The sequence below is a fragment of the Somniosus microcephalus genome, chromosome 23, assembly GCF_052327205.1.
Source record: "Somniosus microcephalus isolate GS21.2 chromosome 23, FLI_Smic_1.0, whole genome shotgun sequence".
In the NCBI taxonomy this organism is placed as follows: Eukaryota; Metazoa; Chordata; class Chondrichthyes; order Squaliformes; family Somniosidae; genus Somniosus; species Somniosus microcephalus.
Window position 1 is genome coordinate 63082097 of NC_141009.1, and position 22294 is coordinate 63104390.

Genomic DNA, 22294 nt, shown 5'->3' on the forward strand with positions numbered 1-22294 from the left:
CACCTTGTCCAGATCATTTTGATCATCTTTGGCTGCAAACGTAAATGTATTAAACATCTCGATTGCCTGCGAGCCAGCCACTGTTAGCAACAAAGCTACTTTACGTGTTCCAGAGCTAGTCGAAGCGTCAATCACTGTGAGGTAGAGAAGAAAGCGTTGCTTCAAGACACGCCAATTTTCATCCACATTTCCTTCTAGCTGCAGGCTAGCCGGAGGTTTTATTCCTTCCATTGTTGTAGTATGTCCTTATCGTGAGTTCTATAAATCCTGGTACCATGTAATGTTATCTTAATAACATAATTACAAGTCTACCAAGCAGTTGTAGTGGAGTGCCATTTATTCAGTCCTGACTCTGTGTCTCCTAATCCAGTACCTCAAGCATGGCCAAGATGGCGTCGCTCCCCGCCCCCGGATATGATGTCAGCCGTCAACCAGCTGTCAATCAAACCCCGCTGTCTTTACAACAGCTACGGTTATCCGTACAGATGGTATTGATTCCTACAAACTGCTCTAGGTGAGTGAAGGAAGGGAGTTGTCTTGGTGATCAGAGCCCTGAATCATCCACAAGCCTTCGAGCTGAGCTGCCCCATTGAAGTCGATGAAGAGGACTCTGTACACACACCTTCGGTACTCTAGAGGGCAGCTGGAGTTCCTAGCCACAAGAAGAGGGATCCTATTGAACCTAAAACTTACCATGGAATCTCACTGATATCAGTGGCTCTTAATGTGATTCTTCAGATTGTTGCAGCAAGTATTTAGGATGTTTTGGAGGCCCATGTAGTGAAAGGACCAGGTCAGAAGAGGTGTATGTGGTACAGGTTATGGCTTTATTCGTGTTGGATATTGGTTATTGGCACAGTAACAAATTAATAGGTTTATGTGTCGAGTTCACATGTGTTTGAGAACACTGACTCTGATGTATACAGTCTGATAGAAACATAGAAGATAGGAGCAGGAGTAGGCCATTCCGCCCTTCGAGCCTGCTCCGCCATTCAATGAGATCATGGCTGATCATCCAAATTCAGTACCCTGTCCCTGCCTTCTCCCCATATCCCTTGATCCCTTTAGCCTTAAGAAATATATCAAACTCTTTTTTGAATATATTTAATGAACTGGCCTCCACCGCCCTCTGTGGCAGAGAATTCCACAGGTTCACCACTCTCTGGGTGAAGAAATTCCTCCTCATTTCAGTCGTAAATGGCTTACCCCTTATCCTTAGATTATGACCCCTGGTTCTGGACTCCCCGGCCATCATAAACATCCTTCCTGCATCTAGTCTGTCCAGGCCTGACAGAATTTTATAGGTTTCGATGAGATCCCCTCTCAATCTTCTAAACTCCAGTGAGTATAAGCCCAATCGACACAATCTCTCCTCATACGTCATTCCTGCCATCCCAGGTATCAGCCTGGTGAATCTTTGCTGCAATCCTTCCATGGCAAGAACGTCCTTCCTCAGGTAAGGTGACCAAAACTGCACACAATACTCAAGGTGCGGTCTCACCAAGGCCCTGTACAACTGTAGCAAGACATCCTTGTTCCTGTACTCGAACCCTCTTGCTACGAAGGCCAACATACCATTTGCCTTCTTAACCGCCTGCTGAACCTGCATGCTTACCTTCAGCGACTGGTGCACAAGAACACCCAGGTCTCTTTGCACTTCCCCTTCTCCCAATCTATTGCCATTCAAATAATAATCTGCCTTCCTGTTTTTGCCACCAAAGTGGATAACCTCACATTTATCCACATTATAGTGCATTTGCCATGTTTCTGCCCAATCACCCAACCTGTCCAAATCGTACTGGAGTTTCACGACATCCTCCTCACAGCTTACCCTCCCACCCAGCTTTGTGTCGTCTGCAAATTTGGAGATATTACATCCAATTCCCTCGTCCAGATCATTAATATATATTGTGAACAGCTGGGGTCCTAGGACCGATCCTTGCGGTACCCCACTAGTCACTGCCTGCCACTCGGAAAACGACCCGTTTATTCCAACTCTTTGCATCCTGTCCGCCAACCAGTTCTCTATCCAAGTCAATACCTTGCCCCCAATCCCATGTGCCTTAATTTTGCACGCTAATCTCTTATGTGGGACCTTATCGAAAGCCTTCTGAAAGTCCAAATACACCACACCCACTGGTTCTCCCTTATCTATTTTACCAGTTACATCCTCAAAAAATTCCAGTAGATTAGTCAAGCATGATTTACCTTTTGTAAATCCATGTTGACTTTGTCCGATCCTGTCACTGCTTACCAAGTGCTCTGCTATTACATCTTTTATAATAGATTCTAGCATTTTCCCCACTACCAATGTCAGGCTTACCGGTCTATAATACCCCGCTTTTTCTCTACCACCCTTTTTGAATAGTGGGGTAACATTAGCTACCCTCCAATCCATGGGTACTGTTCCAGAGTCTATCGAGTTCTGGAAGATGACCAGCAATGCATGTACTATTTCTAGGGCCACTTCCTTAAGTACCCTGGGATGTACATTATCAGGCCCTGGGGATTTATCGGCCTTCAGTCCCATCAATTTTCCTAACACCATTTCCCTACAAATACTGATTTCTTTCAGTTCCACCCTTTCATCAGACCCTATGTTCCCCGGCATCTCTGGGAGGTTATTTGTGTCCTCCTTTGTGAAGACAGAACCAAAGTATGAATTTAGTTGGTCTGCCATTTCTTTGTTTCCCATTATAAATTCCCCTGATTCTGACTGCAAGGGACCTACGCTTGACTTCACCAATCTTTTTCTCTTCACATATCTATAAAAGCTTTTACAGTCAGTTTTTATGTTCCCTGATAGCTTACTCTCATATTCTATTTTCCTTTCTTAATTAATCCCTTTGTCCTCCGTTGTTGAATCCTAAACTGCTCCCAATCCTCAGGATTATTGCTTTTTCTGGCCAATTTATATGTCGTCTCCTTGGATCTTATGCTATCCCTAATTTCCCTTGTTAGCCACGGTTGAGTCACCTTTTTTGTTTTATTTTTATGCCAAACTGGGATGAACAAATTCTGTAGCTCATCCATTCGGTCTTTGAATGTTTGCCATTGCCTATCCACCGTCAACCCTTTGAGTGCCATTCCCCAATCAATCCTACTCAACTCGCTCCTCAGACCATCGTAGTTTCCTTTATTTAAATTGAGGACCCTAGTCTCTGAGTCAACTACTTCATTCTCCATCTTAATGAAGAATTCGATCATATTCTGATCGCTCCGACCCAAGGGGCCTCGTACAACAAGATTGCTAATTAATCCTTTCTCGTTACATAATACCCAGTCTAAGATGGCCTGATCTTTGGTTGGTTCCTCAACATATTGGTCCAGGAAACAATCCCATAAACACTCCAGGAATTCCTCCTCCACAGTATTGTTACTAATTTGGTTGGCCCAATCTATATGTAGATTAAAGTCACCCATGATGACTGCTGTGCCCTTATTGCACGCTTCTTTAATTTCCCTTTTAATGCCATCCCCAACCTCCGCCTTACTGTTGGGAGGTCTATATACCACTCCCACTAATGTTTTTTTCCTCTTAGTATTTCTCAATTCTACCCATACAGATTCCACATCATCAGAGCTAATATCCTTCCTTACAATTGTATTAATCCTTTCTTTAACCAGTAATGCTACCCCACCTCCCTTTCCTTTTTGCCTATATTTCCTGAATATCGAATACCCCTGGATGTTGAGTTCCCAGTCTTGGCCATCCTTGAGCCACGTTTCCGTAATCCCAACCAAATCATATTCGTTTACCTCTATTTGCGCAGCCAATTCATCCACCTTATTACAAATGCTCCTCGCATTAAGACACAAAGCCTTCAGGCTTGTTTTTTTAACATTCTTAGAACTAGTGGTTAGTGGTTAGCACTGTTGCCTCACAGCGCCAGGGACCCGGGTTCGAATCCGGCCTCGGGCGACTGTCTGTGTGGAGTTTGCACATTCTCCCCGTGTTTGCGTGGGTTTCCTCCGGGTGCTCCGGTTTCCTCCCACAGTCCAAAGATGTGCGGGTTAGGTTGATTGGCTATGATAAATTGACCCTTAGTGTTAGGGGGATTAAATACGTGGGGTTACGGGGATAGGGTGGGATATGTGTCGGTGCAGGCTCGATGGGCCGAAATGGGCTCTATCTGCACTGTGGGGTTCCTGTGATTTCCTGTGATTATTTACTGTGGCCACGTTTGATTTAAACCGTTGATTTCTCTGACTGCCACTTTTGTTTTTCTCCTTCCTATCTTTTGCTTTTATCCCTGTTTCCCTTTCCTCTGTCTCCCTGCTCAGGTTCCCAACCCCCTGCCATTTTAGTTTAAACCCCCCAAACAGTGCTAGCAAACCTCCCCGCAAGGATATTTGTCCCGCTCTGGTTCAGGTGCAACCCGTCCGACTTGTACAAGTCCCACCTTCCCAAGAAGCAGGCCCAGTGATCCAGGAAACTAAAACCCTCCCTCCTGCACCAACTCTTTAGCCACGCATTCATCTGCTCTATCCTCCTATTCCTATACTCACTAGCACGTGGCACCGGGAGTAATCCAGAGATTACAACCTTTGCGGTCCTGCTCTTTAATCTGCTACCTAGCTCCCTAAATTCTTGCTGCAGGACCTCATCCCTCTTCCTACCCATGTCATTGGTCCCAATGTGAACCACGACCTCTGACAGTTCACCCTCCCCCTTCAGAATGCCCTACAGCCGTTCAGTGACATCCTTGACCCTGGCACCAGGGAGGCAACAAACCATCCTGGAGTCACGTCTACGGCCACAGAAACGCCTATCTGTTCCCCTTACAATAGAATCCCCTACCAGTATTGCTCTCCCACTCTTTTTCCTCCCTTCCTGAGCAGCAGAAGCACCCCTGGTGCCGGGAAGTTGGCTGCTGCTGCCTTCCTCTGGTAAGTCATCCCCCTCAACAGTATCCAAATACCTGTTTGAGAGGGGGATGGCCACAGGGGTCCCCTGCACTACCTGCCTGTCTCTACTGCTCTGCCTGATGGTCACCCATTCCCCTTCTGCCTGTGCAGCCCCTACCTGCGGTGTGACTGTTAAATCCATGAATTTTGATGTATGGTGTCCTTCAATAAATCGACAGCGACTGCAGAGGAACAATCAACAGGTGTTTACTGGATGCAGGTTACTCTAAAACTAAAGTACAGATCCCTACTCAGGGTTTATATACAGGTGTGGTCACTGCCGGTACTACAGTATACAGGAGCTGTAAAAAGTAGTTCTCCCCTTAAAGGTACATACACTACAATTCCTCCCCTTTTAGATTAACAGTACCATAACATTCATTTAACAATGAACACTTTTAACATGCAACATTAACTGCAAATAGTCCATTTATAAATTCAGTCTTTGGGGCGGCTTCCTGATCCTTTCTGGATAGCGCCTTTCCTGAGTGTCTTGCTCTTGGTGCGGAGGCGATTCTGGCCCCCTGTCGTCGGTTGGTTCATCAGCTTCCGATGCTACTGTTTCTGGGGTAGATGCTACCTGTATATTGGGTTCATCACCAGGTACGCGAGACCTGGGGTTGACTCGTTCCTGTGACTCTAGGATCTGGCCGACATGGTGTCTCACAATGTTCTCCCCAACATCCACTGTGTACATTAGTGGCCCCTGCCATGTGCATATCATTCCTGGTTGCCATTTCTCTGTTCAGTAGTCGCGGGCCAAGACTGGTTGCCCTACATTGAAGCTCCTTGTCGGCTTCTCATTGATGTGCTGGAATTGCTTATTCTCAACATCTCTTCGTACATTTGGTCTGAGCAAATCCAGACGAGATCTCAACCTTCGGTTAAAGAACATCATGGCCGGGGTCTGGTTGGTGACTGCATGTGTCGCATTTCTGTAGGCTAACAGGAAATTGTCCACCTTATGCTGCAGTGGAATGTCGTCATCGCACATGGCCCTTACTGCTTTTTTAAAGGTTTGTACGAACCTCTCAGCCAATCCATTTGTGGCTGGATGATACGGGGCGGATGTGTAATGCCTTACCCCATTCCTTTTCATAAATCTTCGAAACTCTTCGGACACAAACTGTGGTCCGTTATCAGAGCAAATCTGCTCTGGCAAGCCGTTCCTGGCAAATATGGTCCGTAGGACTGCAATAGTTTTCTCTGTGGTGGTGGAGGACATTTTGATCACCTCAGGCCATTTCGAGTGCGCATCCACGGCTATTAAAAACATTGAGTCCATGAATGGACCAGCAAAATCAATATGCACCCGTTGCCATGGAGATGAGGGCCACTCCCATGGGTGAAGAGGGGCATGTGGTGGTGCATTTTGGACCTTCTGGCATCCTGAGCAGCTCTTTGACAGGTCCTCGGTTTGCTGATCGATCCTCGGCCACCACACATAAGCCCGAACAAGGCTTTTCATTTTCACCCCTCCCAGATGGCCTTCGTGAAGCTCATTGAGCACTCTCTCCCTTAACTTGGGTGGAATTACCACTCGGGATCCACACATCAAGGTCCCCTGGCATACTGACAGCTGTTCTCTTCTGGATGAGAATGCTGGCAACAGTGAGTCGCCATGTGCTGGCCATCCCTTCACCGTCAAGTCATATACCCGAGACAGTGTCGGGTCATTTCGGGTCTCCTTCTCTATATCCGCGTTAGTTACTGGCAAGCATTCAATTATAGTCGAATGACATATTTCGACAGGATCCACTGCTGGTGCTTCCTCCGCAGTAGGCAGTGGCAGGCGTGATAGCCCATCAGCGTTTCCATGCTGTTTCGTGCCCTTATACTCGATATCATATTGGTGCGCCCCTAGAAAAAGGGACCATGTTTGTAGCCGTTGCGCAGTCATCACCGGAACGCCCTTCTTTGGATTAAAGATGGAGACAAGTGGTTGGTGGTCAGTCAGCAAGGTGAACTTCTGCCCGTGCAGATAGTGGTTGAACTTTTTCACTCCCCACACTAGGCTGAGGGCCTCCCTGTCAATCTGGGCGTAGTTATGCTCGGCTGAGGTTAGTGACCGAGATGCAAAGGCTACTGGCCTCTCCAAGCCGTCCGGGAATTTGTGCGACAGCACCGCTCCAATGCCATAGGGTGATGCATCACACACCAACCGAATTGGTAGTGCTGGGTTGAAATGAGCGAACACCTCTTTTGATGTGATCAATTCTTTGCACTTCTGGAAAGCTCGTTTACATTCGTCATTCCACTACCATGGTACCCCCGTTTGCAGTAGGGTGTTCAGTGGGTGTAGTACTGTAGACAAATTTGGCAAGAACTTATGGTAGTAGTTCGCCAGCCCGAGGAACGACCTCAGTTGTGACACATTTTCCGGTGCTGGAGCCTTGACTACTGCCTCAATCTTTTCAGGGGACTTATGTAACCCCTCTTCATCAATAACGTGGCCATGATACGAGATCTGCTTCTGGAAAAACTCGCATTTGTGGCGATTAGCTCGGAGCCCATAATCCTTCAATCTAGTGAGCACCTGCTCCAGGTTGGCGAGGTGATCACTGTCATTTTCGCCCGTGACCAGGATGTCGTCCAAATAACACTGGGTCCCTGGAATCCCTTGCAGGACTTGATCCGTTGCCCTTTGCCAAATATCCAGAGCTGATGCTACCCCGAACACCAGCTGGTTGTATTGGTAGAGACCTTTGAGTGTTGATCGTGAGGTACTGTTTCGAGGCTTCTTCTGCCTCCATTTGCAGGTACACCTGGGCCAGATCAATCTTAGTGAAGCGTTTCCCTCCAGATAGCGAGGCGAAAATATCTTCAATCCGCAGAAGCGGATATTGTACCGAGTGAAGGATTGGGTTCACTGTCACCTTAAAGTCCCCACAGATGCGAACCTTCTTTGGTTCCCCAGGCGTATTACTCAACGACCTCTTCATTAAAGTATGATGGGTGTAGCCCACTCGCTCCAGTCCACTTTGGAGAGTACTCCTGAACGTTCCAAACCTTCCAGCTCTGCTTCGCCAGCTGGGTGGATCGCATAAGGTACCGGTCTGGCCTTAAAAAACTTTGGGCTTGCATTTTCCTCTATTTTAATCGTCGCTGTTATGCCTTTTAGTGTTCCGAGTCCCTCTTGGAACACTTCTTGTGCGTCAGTTAGCATTTTTGACAGTCGTCCAGGTGTGACGTCATCATCCTTTTTGGCATCTACAGTCAGTGCTTGTATGGAATGCCAATCTAGCTGTATCTTCCGGATCCATTCACGCCCTAGTAGTGGTGGTCCTCCATCTGGCAATACATATAGGTCCATTTTTGGTGTTTCCTTGCCATTGTATATCACGTTCACCCTTACTTTTCCTTTGGGGTAGACTTTTTGCCCCGGGTACGTCTTCAAGATAATCTCTGTATCTCTCAAGGGTATATGTGAGAATAGCCGCTTGTAGTCCCTTCGGTTTATGACTGTTAGGGCTGATCCTGTGTCCAATTCCATTTTCACTTGGACTCCGTCTATCTTGAGCGTGACCCAGATAGTTTGGTGATCCTCCATTTTGATTACATTATGTAGTTTCAGACAACCCAGCTCCTTGCTTCCGGAGTCTGTATCACTTTTCTGTTCGTCTGAACTACTCTCCGTCACCTTATGTACCTTTTTGTACTTCTCCTGTGGAGATTTCTTGCTGCTGGTTTTCTTTCCAGACCTGCAGACACTTGCTATGTGTCCTACTTTTCCACACTGTCTGCACACTTGGTCCTTGAACCAACAGTCCTTATGGTCATGTGTTGTTCTGCCGCAGCGATAACACTTCACTGTTCCATATGACATTTCATTTGTGCCATATTCTTGCGGTCTCCGTTGTATCTCTGCAGCACCCCGTGCGGCTGCTTCATGTGATACTGCCATACTGAAAGCCTTGTCCAGCGTAAGATCCTTTTCTGATAGAAGCCGTTTCTGGGTTCCTTCACTTTGAAGCCCACACACAAACTTGGCCCTTAAAGTACCTGCTAGTCCCGTTCCAAACTGGCAGTGTTTCGATAGTTTGCGCAGTTCCATTAAATACTCAGCATTACTTTCGTCTTTATGCTGGTTCCTTTAGTGAAACTTAAATCTTTCTGCTATCAGCAGCGGTGTGGGGTTTAAGTGGTCCTGTAGGATTGCCACTATGCTTTCAAAATCCTTTTCCACTGGCTTCTCTGGGGTTACTAGGTTTTGCAGTAAGCTGTACGTTTTTGCACCCATGGAATTCAACAATACCAGTGCTTTCCTGGCATCTGGCACTTCATTCGCCTTGCAGTACACTTCTACGCGTTCTACATATGTTGCCCAATCTTCGACTTCATTGTCGAACGCTGTGACACTGCCACTCTTCTGCATCCCTGGGTGTGGTTAAACTGGCTAAAAATGGCGTCACCCGCGCGCTCCCTTCTTCTCTGCTAGCTCAACCTGGCGTCTCCCGCGCTTCCTTTCTTCCCCCGCGGACGCTGCTCAGCCCTTGAAACCCCGGCCGCGCTCTGCGCGTTTTCCCCTCTCTCATTGACGCTGCTCAGTCTTCAACCCCGGCTGCGCCCTGTGCGCTTTACCCTCTCTCTTACCCCGTCGACGCTGCTCGGCCTTTTTCTGTGCCGTTGGTCGGCTCCAGCCGCCGCCGTTCGGGAAGGGTCTGCGCCGTACCTGCTGCCAGCCCGCTGTGCTGGATTGTCGCAACTGGGGAACCAAGCCCAGCTCTCCACAGTCTTCTCTGCGATGTTCAAGTCCTCTCCGGATGGTCGACGCCCGCACTGGTGGAATCGGCCTTCTTCTACAGAGTTGCAGGTAGGTTCGAATCGACTCGTCGCCACTGTTAAATCCGTGAATTTTGATGTATGGTGTCCTTCAATAAATCGACAGAGACTGCAGAGGAACAATCAACAGGTGTTTACTGGATGCAGGTTACTCTAAAAGTAAAGTACAGATCCCTACTCAGGGTTTATATACAGGTATGGTCACTGCCGGTACTACAGTATACAGGAGCTGTAAAAAGTAGTTCTCCCCTTAAAGGTACATACACTACAGTGACCACCTCATCAAACGTGTTATCCACAACCCTCTCAGCATCGTGAATGCTCCAAAGCCCATCCATCCGCAGCTCCAGCGCCACAATGCGGTCTGCTAGTAGCCGCAGCTGGATGCATTTCTGGCACACGTGGTCGTCAGGGACACTGGCAGCGTCCCTGAATTCCCACATAGAGCAAGAGGAGCATAACACGGGTCTGGGCTCTCCTGGCATGACTTACCCTTTCATTAATTTAAATTAATTCACTATCACCAATTAAAGATAAACTCTAAGGCGCTTGTATGGTTTACCAACAGTCCCCGCTACACCAGAAAAGACCTTAGCAACTATAAACCACAGAGTTAAAGTTTAAAAAAGAGAAATACTCACCAACCAATCACTTACCTGCTCCCTGGTGACGTCACACTCTGATTACTTTTTACCACTCTCCCCACTGCTGAGTTGGTCGGGCCTCGGTGCTCACGCCGGTTTTTATACCGGGCTGCTCCTCGCCTCGGTGCTCCCTGGAACTGGTCGGGCCTCGGCGCTCGCGCCGGTTTTTATACCGGGCTCCTCCTCGCCTCGGTGCTCCCTGGAACTGGTCGGGTCCCGGTGCTCGCGCCGGTTTTTATACCGGGCTCCTCCTCGCCTCGGTGCTCCCTGGAACTGGTCGGGCCTCGGTGCTCGCGCCAGTTTTTATACCGGGCTCCTCCTCGCCTCGGTGCTCCCTGGAACTGGTCGGGCCTCGGTGCTCGCGTCGGTTTTTATACCGGGCTCCTCCTCGCCTCGGTACTCCCTGGACAAATACCTTAAAACTGTTGTAATAATATTTTATATTGTATTAGCAGGTTCAGGGAATTATAAGGATCAAGGAACTTGTACTTTACAATTATTGAGCGTGTGCTGCTTACCTTTTGTAGCTGGTTTCCCTGATATTTTGGAGTGGTAGTGCATGACAGAAGCAATATTAGTTCAAAGGTTGGGTTCCTTGTGTTGGGATTTTGTACTAAGATCCTGTTTGTCCATCTTTGTTTTACCAATAAAGGCTCCAGGCCACCAGTTATTAAGTGACACCAGTATTCCATTGTTCTTTCAACAGACCCTCAAACCCTAATTACTAAAGTGGTCCTTGACCCATTTTACTGAAACCAATTTGAGCAAATCAGATATCAGCAAAACATTGAGCCAGATAACAGTCAACATAGACACTGACAGCATTCAACTGGGATCTAATATTGATTGGTCTTAGTGCATTAAATAGTGTTTGTGGTGAAGGGCTTGTGTATATCAGTGTTACATTGAGGGGCAATTTTATGTCAGGAAGAGCTACAGCAGGCTTGGTGTATATCAGGGTGGGTTTCAGTGAAGATGCACATATTAGTGAAAGTCAAAGAAAATTACACTGATGGACAATTGCATTTAATCTATTGCAGTAATTGATTTTCTCCTGTCTGATGATCCTGGTTTTAATTTCTAGGAATTATCAAGAAGTAAATCGTTTCAGGTAAGATTACTTCTTATCTTGTTTGCTTATTATTATTTTCTCCTTCTCGCCCCTGACTCAGGGAAGGACAGTTCATACCCCAACCACATTCAGATGAAAATCCCAGCTACCCCTTCACACTGAGGTCGTTTACTTGCGTTTGCTCCCTTCATTCCCCTTTCACTCTCTCTCCCCGCCCTTTCCTCATCCTCCTCCTCTCCCCCATAGCATTCCCTCTTCTTCCACTTATCCACCCCTTCCTCTTCTCTCCTCCTATCTATCTCCTTACCCCTCACCCTTCCTCTGCCGGTATCCAATTATCTCCTGCCCTTTAACCCTGTGTGACCTGAATGTTGCTCTATGTCTTGAATCCCCATGTGTAATGCCACAGGGATCGACTGGTATTATGTTAAAAGTTTTGCATATGATGTGCACTTTCTGTGAGCATCACAGTTGTTTCCTGTCACACTTTAGCTATTGCACTTTAGCATATCGTCTCACTCACCATGAGTGTAAATGCACGAAGTGTGGTTAATTGGGTTGGTGAGCTGCAGGCGCAAATAGCCACGTGGGAATATGATGTAATGACGACAACTGAGACCTGGCTCAAAAAGAGCAGGATTGGACGCTTACTATTACTGGGCACAAGGTATTCAGGAAAGATAGGGAAGGAAAAAAAGGAGGAGGGGTAGCAGTTTTGATTAAGGAAAATATTTCATTGCTGGAAAGAGAGCTTGGCCTTGCGGGTCAAAGACAGAATCTATTTGGTTGGAGTTAAGGAACAATAAAGAAGCTATTTCACTACTTGGTGTATTTTAGAGGCCACCAAATCGTGTTCAGGAGCTAGAGGAGCATATTTGCAAAGAGATTATTGAGAGGTGGAAGAACTATAGAGTTGTAATCATGGGAGACTTTAACTGCCCTAATATTGAATGGGGCAGTGATTGTGTTAAGGGCAGAGAAGGGGAGGAATTTCTGAAGTGTACTCAGGAGAATTTTCTTGATCAATGAGGAAGAAGGCATTGCTAGATCTAGTCCTGGGGAATGAAGTGGGTCAAGTGGAGAATGTCACAGTCAGGGAGCATCTTGGGAACAGTGATCATAGTATCGTAAGCTTTAGATTAGTTATAGAGAAAGACAAGGAGCAATCTAGAATAAAAATACTTAACTGGAGGAGGGCTTATTTCAGTGAATTGAGGAGGGATCTGGCCCGGGTAAATTGGAGTCAAAGACTGGCAGGCAGAAATGTAATGGAGCAATGGGCAGCCTTTAAAGAGGAGATGGTTCAGGGACAGTTTAGGTACATTCCCACAATGGGGAAAGAGAGGGCAACTAAAGCCAGAGCACCCTGAATTATGAAGGAATTAGAAAGTAGGATGAAGCAGAAAAAGGGGATGTATGACAGATGTCAGCTTGATAATATAAGGGAGAATCAGGCTGAATATAAACCTATAAGCCTATCCAAACCCGCCATAATCTTGTACCCCTCTATCAAATCACCCCTCAACCTCCTTTGCTCTAATGAAAACAAATCCAGCTTCTCCAACCTGTCCTTGTAGTTAAGATCCCCCATCCCCAGAACCATTCTGGTAAATCTCCTCTGCATCCTCTCAAGAGCCTTCACATCCTTCTTAAAGTGTGGTGACCAGAATTGGACGCAATACTCCAGTTGTGGCCTAACCAGCGCTTTATAAAGGTTCAGCATAACTTCTCTACTTTTGTACTCAATACCTCTATTTATGAAGCCCAAGATCCCATATGCTTTGTTAACTAGTTTCTCAATATGTCCTGCCACCTTCAGGGGCCTATGCACATTAACTCCCAGGTCCCTCTGTCCCTTCGCACTCTTTAGAATGATGCCATTAAGTGTATATTGCCTCTCCCTGTTCCTTCTGCCAAAATGCATCACCTCACACTTCTCTGTATTAAATTCCATCTGCCACTTGTCTGCCCATTCTGCTAGCCTTTCTATGTCCTGTTGCAGTCGACTGGTATCATCGCCACTGTTTGCCACACCCCCAAGTTTGGTGTCATCGGCAAATTTAGAAATTCTACCCTGTATTCCAATATCCAGGTCATTTATTTATTTATATATATCTATATATGTATATGTATATGTATATGTATATGTATGTATATATATATATATATATATGATATAGATATAGATATATATATATATATATCAAAAAAAGCAGTGGCCCCAGCACTGACCCTTGGGGAACACCACTGTCTACCATTCTGCAGTCTGAAAAACAGCCATTTACCACAACTCGCTGTTTTCTGTCCTTAAGCCAACTCCTTATCCAAGTTGCCACTGACCCGCCTATTCCATGAGCCTCAATTTTGTTAACCAGCCTTCTATGTGGTACTTTGTCAAACGCCTTCCGAAAATCCATGTGGACAACATCCATTGCATTTCCTTCATCAATCCTCTCTGTTGCTTCATCAAAAAATTCAATTAGATTCGTCAAACATGATCTGCCTTTCACAAATCTGTGTTGGCTCTCCTTAATTAGCTTAAACCTCTCCAAGTGCCCGTTAATTTTTTGCTTGATTATTGTTTCTAAAACTTTACTCACTGCTGATGTTAAACTGACTGGCCTGTAGTTACTAGGATTGTCCTTACACCCTTTCTTGAATAATGGTGTTGTAGGAGTCTACGTACTCCTAACAAAATATACTGAACTCGGAGAGGTTCAACAGAAAAGGTTTAATTGTTGAGACTACATGTTGAACACAAAAATGGCGTCAGAGACTACACCAAGTCCGACTGCCTTTCATCAGTCCACAGCTTTGACTGCTCCTCCCCCGCTCTGGGCTTAACTAACTGCTCCTCCCCTGCTCTGGGCTTAACTATGTTGCAGATCGAGTTTCTTAAAGGTGTGATCCTTCTTAAAGGCATGACGCCTGATTTATAGTCTACAGACCGAAAAGCGGATTGTGTCCTTTCTGTGATCGGTACGCCACACAGCTCCCCGCAGAATCCGCTATTAGGGAGTGTACGAACCAGCGTGGCGGCTTGATGGCACGGCCGGAACGGCTCTTGGCGGTTGGTGTCGGGAGCGGTGCGGTCGGACGCGTCGGGCTCTTAGGCGGTCTGCCCCGCGGTGGGGGTTGGCCCACTTGAACGGGTTCATCGGGCTCTAGGTGCGCCAGCTTGAGCCGGTCGACCGACACCTTGTCAGTTCTGCCGCCCACTTGGAGGAGGAAGAACTTGTTCCCCGTCTGGAGTACCTTGTAGGGACCATCGTATGGGGGCCGTAGAGGTCCTCGGTGGGCGTCATGGCGCAAGAAAACAAATTTGGCCATGTGCAGGCTAGGTGGTACGCGGGTTGCTGGTTCACCGTGCCGGCCGGTGGGTACCGGAGCGAACTGTTGTGCTCGGTTGCCGAAAGCGTGGCGTTGCTGGTCAGCCGACCAGGGGGCCGTGGCGGTGGGCAGGAACTCTCCAGGTACGCGCAGCGGCTGGCCGTACACGAGTTCCACCACCGAGGCTTGCAGGTCTTCCTTGACCGTGGAGCGTAGGCCAAGTAGCACCCACGGGAGGTGGTCGATCCAAGCCTCGTCCTCGAGGCTGGCGCGGAGGGACGCCTTCATGGACCTGTGGAATCACTCGCACAGTCCGTTGGCTTGGGGGTGGTAAGCCGTGGTGCGGTGAATGGCCACCCCGAGGTTTCGGGCGATGGCGGCCCACAGATCAGAGGTGAACTGCGGGCCTCTATCCGACGTCATGTCGGAGGGGACGCCGAACCAAGCGACCCAGGTCCCGATGAACGCCCTCGCGATGTCGGCGGTGGTGGTGGACGTCAGTGGAATGGCCTCGGGCCAGCGGGTGGTACAGTCCACGATTGTCAGCAGGTGCGTGTGACCTTGTGATGGCGGCAGGGGGCCGATGAGGTCGATGTGGACGTGGTCGAACCTTCTTTCTGGCACGGTGAACTCCTCGAGTGGGGCTTTGACGTGCTGGTGGATTTTGGCACACTGGCAAGCTATGCAGGATCTGGACCAGATGCGCACATCTTTGCGCAGGCCGCGCCAGACAAATCAGTTGGCCACCAGTCTAATGGACGCGCGGGTGCCGGGGTGTGAGAGGCCGTGGACGATGTCGAACACCCGTTTTCGCCAGGACGCCGGGACTACGGGGCGGGGTTGCGCCAAGGAGGTGTCGCATTTGACTGTGACGGCGGACGGGCCGCAGGCGACGTCGGTCAGTCGCAGCCCTGGGAGGGTTGTGGGTGCGGAGAGCAGATCGGGGTCGGTGCGTTGCTCCGCTGCCAGTTGAGCATAGTCCACTGCCAGGTGGGCGCCGTGGGCGGCGGGGCGGGTTAGGCAGTCGGCCACCACGTTGTCTCGACTGGAGACGTGCCGGATGTCCGTGGTGAATTCGGACACCGTGGCGAGCTGGCGTTGTTGCCTGGCTGACCACGGGTCCGCAGATTTTGCCATCGCGAATGTCAGGGGTTTGTGGTCGACAAACGCGGTGAAGGGGCGGCCCTCCAGAAGAAATCTAAAATGGCGGACTGCCAGGTACAGTGCGAGGAGCTCGCGGTCAAAGGCGCTGTATTTGGCCTCCGGGGGGCGCAGTTGGCGGCTGAAAAAGGCCAGCGGTTGCCAGGCCCCGTCGACCCACTGTTCGTACACGGCGCCAACCGCGTGGTCGGAGGCGTCCGTGGTGAGGGCCACCCTGGCGTTGGGCTGTGGGTGAGCGAGCATGCTGGCGTCGGTGAGTGCCTTTTTGGTCGAGTCGAAAGCGGTCAACATGTCCGCCGACCACTCGATCGCCATTCTGTCTTTCTTACCCCGGAGGGCTTCGTATAGGGGCCGCATGAGGGAGGCTGCTCCGGGAATGAAGCGGTTGTAAAAGTTGATCATCCCCAAGAACTCCTGGAGGCCATTGATGGTGGTAGGCCGGGGGAACTGCGGGACGGCTTGCACCTTGGCGGGCAGGGGAATGGCTCCGTCCTGCGTGATGTGGTGGCCGAGTAATTCGATCCTGCTGAGGCCGAATTGGCACTTGGCTGGGCTGATGATGAGCCCGTGCTCACTGAGCCGCTGGAACAGGGTGCGGAGGTGCTCGATGTGTTCCTGCTTGGAGGAACTAGCTACCAGGATGTCATCCAGGTAGACAAAGAGGAACTTCAGGTCCCGGAGGACCGAGTCCATGAGCCGCTGGAAGGCCTGGGCCGCGTTTTTGAGGCCGAAGGGCATTCGGAGGAACTCGAATAGCCCAAAAGGGGTGATTATGGCCATCTTGGGTACGTCCGTGGGGTGGACTGGCACCTGATGGTAACCGCGCACCAGGTCGACTTTGGAGAAGACTGAGCGGCCGGCCAGTCTAGCCGAGAAGTCTTGAATGTGCGGTATGGGGTACCGATCCGGCGTGGTGGCGTTGTTTAGGCGCCGGTAGTCCCCGCAGGGGCGCCATGCCCCGTCGGGTTTGGTGACGATGTGGAGTGGGGAGGCCCAGGGGCTATTGGAGCGGCGGATGATGCCGAGCTGTTCCATTGTGGCGAACTCGGCCCGCGCGATCTCCAGCTTGGCCGGGTCCAGCCTGCGGGCGTGAGCATACACTGGTGGGCCTGTGGTGGGGATGAAGTGTTCTACCCCGTGCTTAGCAACTTTCGCGGAGAAGGTCGGGTTGGTGAGGGCTGGGAACTCAGCCAGGAGTGCTGAGTAGTTGTCCGTTGAGCGGGCGCGGCACTGCCATGCCATTTCGGCGGGTTGGGGGGGGTGCCATGGCGCCCGGGATAGGTGACATGGTGTTCATGTCCACGAGGCGACGCCGAGGCGTGTCGACCAACAGGCCGTGGGCGCACAGGAAATCCGCACCGAGGAGCGGGGAGAGCACCTTGGCGGTGATAAACTCCCAGTGGTAGCAGCGGCCTGCGAGGTCGATGGTGACGGTGCGGGTGCCGTACGTCCGGATGTCGGTGCCGTTGGCGGCAGCCAGCGCAGGGCCGCGGCCGCCTCGCTGGATCTCGAGGGCGGACGCGGGGATGATGCTGCGCTGCGCGCCTGTGTCGCATAGGAAACGGCGTCCAGAGGCGCTGTCCGTAACGTACAGCAGCGCGCCTGCTTGCCCCACGGCCATCGTATAGGCCGGTGTGGGTGCGGTTGGAAACGTGCAGGGATGGCTGCAACGGCGTGCCCGTGCGCCGAACCGGGTATGGAAGTAGCAGTAGCCCTGGGTCAGAGGGCTTGGGGGACGTGGTGGCCTGGGGGGCCTCGTGGCCGAGCTGTGTGGCCGCGCGATAGAGGGTGGAGTGCGCGCCGATGCTGCGGAGGCCAGGTCGGGGGTGACAGCATGGTTGGAGCCGGCGGACAGGAGCTTATCGGCTTTGTCGGCCAGGTCCTCGAGGTCCGTGAGGCTGGACGCCACGATCGCCGGGCGGATGCTGGGGGGTAGTTGGCGGATAAAGAGCATGCGGAAGAGGCAGCCGGGCGGTTTCTCGTCGGTCAGAGCAAGCATGTGTGAGAGCAAGTCTGACGGCGTGGAGTCACCGAGGCCCGGGAGGTCGAGGAGGTGGCAGTTGTGCACGAATTGGAAGGCTGTGAATTTTTTAAGGAGCGCGGCCTTGAGATGTGCGTACTTGCCTTCCTCCAAAGGGTTTTGTAGTGTTGTCCAGACTTTCGTGATTGTGGAGCTGCCCAGGGAGGCGAGGAGGTAGTCGTACATTGTTGCGTCAGCGGTGATGCCGCGGAGTCGGAATTGCGATTCGGCTTGAAGGAACCAGGCGGTGGCTAGGTTCTCCCAGAACTCCAGCAGCTTCACAGAAACTGCGTTTGTGTCAGCCATGGTTACGCTTAGGAGTCGTCCTGAGCGTTGGGGTCACCAATGTAGGAGTCTACGTACTCCTAACAAAATATACTGAACTCGGAGAGGTTCAACAGAAAAGGTTTAATTGTTGAGACTACATGTTGAACACAAAAATGGCGTCAGAGACTACACCAAGTCCGACTGCCTTTCATCAGTCCACAGCTTCAACTGCTCCTCCCCCGCTCTGGGCTTAACTAACTGCTCCTCCCCCGCTCTGGGCTTAACTATGTTGCAGATCGAGTTTCTTAAAGGTGTGATCCTTCTTAAAGGCATGACGCCTGATTTATAGTCTACGGACCGAAAAGCGGATTGTGTCGTTTCTGTGATCGGTACGCCACACAGTCACATTTGCCACTTTCCAATCCTCAGGCACCTCCCCCACATCTAGGGAAGATTGGAAAATTATGGCAAGCCCTTCCACTATCTCCTCCCCCAATTCCCTTAGCAACCTGGAATGCAAGCCATCTGGACCAGGCGACTTGTCCACTCTAAGCATACCCAGCCTTTCCAGTACATCCTGTCTATCAATTTTCACTCCTTCCATTGCTTCTACCTTTTCCACTTCTATCGATATTTTGTCAGCATCCACCTCCTTAGTAAACACCGATACAAAGTATTCATTGAGTATTCCAGCCTTGCCCTGCGCCTACAAGCATATATCACCTTTTTGACTCTAATAGGCCCCACCCCACCTCTTACTACCCGCTTACTGTTTTTGGGTTCCCTTTTATGTTAACCACCATTCTACTCTCATATTCTCTCTTTACCAATCGTATTTTCATCTTCACACCCCCTCTCAACTCATTGTATTTGGTTTGGTTCTCCCTTGAAGAATTCACCTGACATGCATCATACACCCTCTTTTTTCTGTTTCATCATCTTCTCTATCTCCCTCGTCATCCAAGGAGCCCTTGCTTTGGTACCCTTACCCTTCCCTCTTGTTGGAATGTACCGAGCCTGTACTTGGAACATCTCCTCCTTAAAGATCACCCATTGTTTTGTTACAGTTTTTCCTGTCAGTCTTTGGTTCCATTTTACCCTGGCTAGATCCTTTCGCTTCCCATTGAAGTTAGCCCTATTCCAGTTTAGAAGTTCCACTTTAGATTGTTCCTTGCTCCTCTCTATTGCTAATCTAAATCTTATGATACGATGATCACTCGTACCCAAGTGTTCTCCCACAGACACTTGGTTGACCTGGCCCACCTCATTCCCCAGCACCAGATCCAGCAATGCCTCGTTCCTAGCTGGGCCAAGAACATACTGGCCAAGGAAATTCTCCTGAACACATTTCAGAAATTCCTCCCCGTCATTTCCCTTTACCCTAGCATTATCCCAATCGATACTTGGGTAATTAAAGTCCCCCAATATCACTACTCTATAGCTCTTGCATATCTCTGCGATTTCCCTGCAGATTTGCTCCTCTACCTCCCTCTCACTATTTGGAGACCTGTAGAATACCCCCAATAGCGTGATCATACCCTTTTTGTTCCTCAACTCTAACCAAATGGATTCTGTCCTTGTCCCCTCCAGAACATTCTTCCTTTCCAACACTACAATGTCTTCCTTAATCAGCACTGCCACCCCACCTCCCTTTTCTCCTTCTCTATCGTTTCTGAACACTTTGTACCCGTGAATATTAAGTGCCCAGTCCTCACCGTTTTTAAGCCACGTTTCCGTATTTGCCACAACATCATATTACCACACGGCTAATTGTGCTTGTAGCCCAGCAACCTTATTCACCACACTTTGTGCGTTTACGTACATGCATTATAAATCCATTTTTGAATTTTTTGTAGTCTTTCTTAGTCTGCTCCTATCTAATATGATACTACTAACGCCTCTAGTACTATCTTCTCTAGTACTATCCAACACACTCACTCTTTTATGCACCTTATTCCTCTTTTCTACTCCAAATGCTGGTGCCCATCCCCCTGCCAAGCTAGTTTAAACCCTCCCCAACAGCACTAGCAAACCTCCCCGCGAGAATATTGGTCCCGGCTCTATTGAGGTGTGACCCATCCGGCTTGTACAGGCCCCACCTTCCCCAGAAACAGTCCCAATGCCTCAGGAATCTAAAGCCCTCCTTCCTGCACCATCTCTCCAGCCACACATTCATCTTTTCTATCCTTCTATTCCTCTACTCACTAGCATGTGGCACCAGAAGTAATCTGGAGATTACTACCTTTGAGGTCCTGCTTTTTAATCTCTCTTCTAGCTCCCTAAACTCTGCCTGCAAGACCTCATCCCTCTTTCTGCCTATGTCGTTGGTACCGATATGGACAACAACCTCTGGTTGTTCACCCTCCCCCCCTCAGAGTGTCCTGCAGCTGCTCAGTGACATCCTTGACCCTGGCACCAGGGAGGCAACATACCATCCTGGAGTCACGTCTACGGCCGCAGAAACGCCTGTCTGCTCCACTGGAAATTTGTTATACTTCTGTCTTAGATATGTCAACAACAGCAACAATAACTTGCATTTATATAGTGACTTTAATGTAGATAAACATTAAAGGCACACCACAGAGACATAATCAAACAAAAAATGGATATTAAAATGGGTTACTAAAAGTCAAAGAGGTGTGTTTTAAGGGGGAGTTAAAGGAAGAAAGGTTGGTGGAGCGGCAGATGGTCTTGGAGAGCGAATTCCAGAGCGTGGAGCCTAGATGATTGAAAGCACACCTGGGAGAGGGCATACACGAGAGAGTCAGAGGAGTAGATAATTCTGGCGTGGTTTAGGATTGGAGGACATTACAGAGGTAGAGAGGGCAAAGCCATCAAGGGATTTAAACACAAGGATGAAAACTTTAAATTGGAGGTGCTGGGGGACTAGTCAGCATGTAAGTCAGCAAGGGTGATGAGTGAGTGGGACTTAATGCCAGTTACGAGACAGGCAGCAAAGATATGGATCTGATGAAATTTCCAGAGCGCAGAGAATGGGAGGCTGGCCAGGAAAGTATGGAGTAGTCGCATTTGGAAAGGTCAGCAGTGGCAGGTGAGGGCCAGGGCAAATAATGCCAACACTGCAGTGCTGCAAAATGTTTAATTGAAATGTGTGGATCACTCTTATGAGATCTGGTGAAGTAAGAGGAACCAGCCACAACTTCCAAAAATGAATTGAACTAAGAGTGTTTGCAACTAACAGTCACCTCTTCATCACTGTGTTCTGCAGAGGATGCCCGAGGGATATTGCGGGGACCTTTACACCCTCACATGGCATACAATTGCTTGGTTCATTCACCTGTTATCACTCTCATTATGGTACATGATGTAATAAAACTCACTACGCACTTGGTTTGAGCATAAAGCAAGGCTTTAATCAACTTGTTTCAGAACATGGAGGTCTAGTTGTACTTCACTAGTTCCTTGTCTTACAAAATGTCCCTGGAAAGCTGGGGTCGACGCCCGAGTATTTATACTCCTTGGACGGTGCCACCAGCTGGCCACCCAGCGTTACTTCACAAGTAGTTTCTTGATGAATAATGAGATTTGTAACATTCTTCCTGCCTAAAAGATTTGGAAGTCCGACGACTTCCTCTTAGCGGATCAGGCAGACCACGAATAGCCGCAGTCTTTTAGATTTTTGTTTATGGCTAGAAGGCACGTCTCCCCGGACTGTGTCTTGGTCCCTGGGCTGCTTGATCCGTACCGGCGGATCGACAGGGCCCGTGTTGCTCTGATTGACCTGAGGGAGGCTGGGGAGATCGTGACTCTGGGTGCGGGTCCCCACAGGCGCAGAGCTGGCTTCATCCTGTTGGATAGCTGGGGATTGACCGGCGTCCTGGCCTCAGGTGGCCATCCTACGGGGAGCGCTCGGCTCCCCGAGTGGATCCGGTGGGGCAGCTGGCAGATCTCTCAATGCCCCAGGTAGGGCATCATCTTCGGGGAGCGCAGAGTGTCGGCATCATCCCCGTGGGTCCCTCTATCAGTTGGGTCCGTGGAACCAGCCGGACAGGGAGCCATATCCCGGAGCGAAACGGTGGACTCCCGGCCATCAGGGTACCGCATGTGCGTGTACGTGGAGTTGACGTCCGCGAGTTCTACCTCGTCAAC

General features: G+C 49.6%; 1 long non-coding RNA gene across 1 annotated transcript in view; it reads left to right on the top strand.

Annotated features, from left to right (window-relative positions):
- Nucleotides 1-22294, top strand: part of LOC147101905 (uncharacterized) — a 69806-nt gene that overhangs the window by 35438 nt on the left and 12074 nt on the right. Inside the window, exon 6 of the long non-coding RNA XR_015073409.1 lies at nt 11419-11445. This is a non-coding gene — a long non-coding RNA (uncharacterized LOC147101905). The remainder of the gene's footprint in view (nt 1-11418; nt 11446-22294) is intronic.